General features: G+C 36.8%; 1 protein-coding gene across 1 annotated transcript in view; it reads left to right on the forward strand.

The window, feature by feature from the left end:
- Window positions 1-3,965, forward strand: part of LOC105812634 (contactin-5-like) — a 115,924-nt gene that overhangs the window by 3,772 nt on the left and 108,187 nt on the right. The window lies entirely within an intron of this gene.

Consider the following 3,965-nt stretch of genomic DNA (forward strand, 5'->3'; position numbering starts at 1 on the left):
TGTATTTTTTAAAAAAGAAGGAAAGTTTTACCTATAATTCATAGTTTGAGTTTAAATTTGGATTAATATTCTACCATGCCACTTAATAGCAGTGTAAACATAGGCAAGATGTGTACATCATTTAAGGCTTGATGTTCTCATTTATAAAATGGGGATAATATAACAACCTACTCCTTTTGACCATTGTATTAAATAAGATATCGCATGTATAGAGCTTAGCATAGTGCCTGATACATGATAAATGCCTAATATTGGCAAAAATGTTATTGTTATTATTACTATTATCACTGCCATCATAAATTTAAATGAGTTATTACTTTATTAAATGGAAATTTACAGAGTAGTATTCATGCAAAAGTATATATTTTTTTATTAAGGAAACATTTTCAGGTTAAATGAGTGTTTGCTGTTATGGTAAGAGCCTCCAGTCTCTTGGCTTGCTGCTCTGCAGTTAGATTCTCTGAGACCTTCACTGTAAGAAGTTTCCACTGCAGACTGCATGCATTGTGCCCTGCCACCCAGCCCACCCAAACAACAGGAGGGTCAAGAAAACTTTTCAGAGCATACTGCACAACATGCCTCTCTGCTAAACCATCTTCCCACAATGCTTTCTCCTTCTTATCTAGCTAGTAGAGTCTATCAGGGGATGCTGATATCGTCCCAACATGTAATCATTTTCTTTGGTTCTTGTAGCAAAGACAGGCAAAAGGAATAGACAAAGTGTTGAATGAAAGACCATATTTAAAAATTTTTTCCACATTCAAATAGATTTCCAGTTTCTCTGTACATTGTTTTTCTGCCCCACCACTCTCTTTTGACTCAAGTGGAAATGTCACATACATATTTCTGGCCGTACAAGGAAAAATATTTTTTCTACATTTAATAGATCAATGCTCCATGAGATAAACGTGTTATGTAAACAATAAGAAGAAAATCTCTCCTAATCTTAGCACTTCTGCACTGTATTATAGTTACATAACTGGTTACTAAACAGACTGAACTCCACTGTACAGTTTATGCACAAAACAGTTGAATTCTTCTCCCACCATTGCTCTCTAATATGCTCCATGTGATCTCCAGCCTCAGCCCCAACTATATCTCAAGCACTTTAGGTACTAGAGCTATCTCATTTTCAGGTATTAAAAAAATTCCAGTTTAATTTAAATAAAACTTTTAATCTCATATCCAATTCCATGCTGTCTCCTATCCCAGCACAGGCCTCATCCAAGAGCTGTGATCTGTCTTTCCCTCCTTCTTTCTACTTCTTCCCCTTTTTCTTCCAACTGTTGGTCTGGCACTTCCTAGGCCAGACAAGGAGAAGGGAGAAACTACTTAGGTGGTGCGCTTTGCGTTTCTCACATGGGTGTTGAATGCTCCATGTTAAGACATTTGTCCACATGCTGCTTCTGTCTCTTGCAGGACGCACTGAGTTCTTTGGACACATCCTACTCCCTATTGCATCTTTATTGGGTGTGATCCCAACAAGCCTGTTCAAGCCCATCTTTCCATAGAGTCCACTTGGCCCACAGGTACCATTTCACATCCCTGAACTGCTGCACTCTAGAAATGCAGGATATTCTCAAGAACTATTTTTGCCTCGCTCCAGTAGCACCATGTGGAACTGAGGCATCCTACAGAACTCCAGGATAGCGCGATGGGAAAATGACACTCCCACTTCTCTGTTTACAGTTGGGGTTGGAGGGAGATGCCAGAGCACATCCATCTTCTAAAGTGACGGTTCCTTCTTCCAAAACAGCATTCCGTGTGTTTGTGTGTGTGTGTGTGTGTGTGTGTGTGTGTGTGTGTGTGTGTGTGACAGAGAGAGAGAGAGAGAAATACACACACGAACACACACACGCACACACTCACACACTCACGTATATATGAGCTGAAGAGGGATAATGGGAAAGCATCATAAAATTGGTTTCCCTATTTCTTAGCAAATCTGTGGTTTTCTCCAGCCAACTTCACATTAGCATCTGAGGTTACATGCGATTCATTCCAAGTTCAGAAATGACACATTTAACTTCACAGTACAATTTCTTTAGCTGTATGTTATCTCTGACTCCTGAAAGGATCTTGCTGTCTTCACACTTATATCCTCATAGTTCTGGTCCATGATAGTTACTTAGGAAATTTCCTGAGTTCAAAAATTATGGAAGGGACATGATAGAATATTATTATAATATAGGATGGGCTGGATTAATTTTCTCTGGAAGTATACAGATTGGCTTTGTAAGTGGCTTTTAATGAGGCTTTGCTGTGTAGGCCAAGTAGGAATCGGACAGAATTATTTACTGGCAGCAATTAGAAAATCCACCTCTGTCAGGCACTGGTATATATGGAGAAAAAGCATATGTGTTTTTTAAGTCTTTCCACTCTATGTTTCTAAGAAAATATTATATAGAAAATATAAAGCATTTAGCTGAAAAATTTGAGAAAATGTAAAAGAAAATACTACTAAATGAACATTATGGTTTGTTTCAATCTTCTGAGTAATTTAATTATATTAAATAAAAGAAATGGTTCTCAGTAAGATTAAGAAAAGACAAAAATCATGACAAGCAACAGAGCTCTAAGGCCAAATCTCAATTATTAGGAAAAAAGGAGACAACAGTATGGCTCATATAGCTGACAGTATTTTTAAACCGTGAAACTATTGTGGTCCAGACAAAACTTTTCTACAAAACATATTCAGGAAATAGGTCTTCAGTTTCAGAGACAGTTTGTCAGCAGAGATGTTAATTTTAACAAATGCCTTTCTGAAGGAAACCTGGCCAATTACAAGGCACGTTCTTTTCTGACAAGTTGCTTCTCTTTGCTGCAATGGTTTCAAGGAAGAAGAAAGGAGGAGGGCAAAGTGATGGAAGAGCAGTGGAACACTTGAGCATGAAACAAAAAGGGGCAATGAGAGGTTATCATCCCAGGAGTGAATGTGAGACACTCAAGTTAGACTTTTCCTACCTTCCTAGACATGGTGATACCATACATCGGTCATCAATCCCAAGTGATTTTCCAGGTCCCATGCCAAACACCTGCCCTGCATGATACCATTTAATTTTCACATCAGCCCTCTAAAGCACTCCTCTAAAGGAGTTTATCCACGTGTTACATATGAGAAAGCAGAGCTATAAAATTTTTAAAACTTGTATAAGGTTACCTAGTAAATAAGTGACAGAGCTGGAATTCTAACCCAGACCTCACTCCAGAGATGATACCTCCAAAATTACCTCCCTTCCTTGCATACTCCTTTCTTCTTTTTGCCTTTTTCTTCTCTTCTTTTTACCAACAAATGTCATACAAAGATTATTTTACCTATTCTTTGCTTTTACTTCCTTGTGGACCCATATAAATAAAGAGAATACCATTTTTTGTATATACTCAACTCCTCTGTTCTTGACTGCTGTTATTTATAAGAAGGTTCATAAATTAGAAAATTCTTACATTTCCTGAAATATCTTAGCAACCTCTTTTGCAAATCAAAAAGGGTGTATTGCCTAGATTTCAAAATTAAAATAAGATATGCCAAAACTGAAAGCATATTTCCTGTGGTATTACCAAAACAATATTATCCAAATACCTAAGAAGGATATTCTGTTTCAAGATCTCATGTGTTTCAAGATCTTCATGCCAAACTTTGAGTGCTTATCAAAGAAGACTTCACCACTTTCTCTTTTTCAAATCTAAGTAGATAATAATATTACATAACATTTATCGATTATATTTCCAGGCACTGTGATGAATAATTATGAAAATAACCTCAAAAAGTAGGTAGTATGATTATCTCCATGAGGCAACTAAAAGACAGAAAGCTTGAAAAATATTTTGAGCCAAGCAGTTAGAATGGTAGAATGAGTTTCAAGCCCAGATCCTACTCACTCCAACAAGAATACCTTTACCATTTGTATATAGTACCTTATTTATCCTATCAATAAGAATTAAAGCATTATTTGAATTGTTTAGCA

Source organism: Propithecus coquereli, unplaced genomic scaffold, assembly GCF_000956105.1.
Source record: "Propithecus coquereli isolate 6110/MARCELLA unplaced genomic scaffold, Pcoq_1.0 Scaffold258, whole genome shotgun sequence".
Lineage (NCBI taxonomy): Eukaryota > Metazoa > Chordata > Mammalia > Primates > Indriidae > Propithecus > Propithecus coquereli.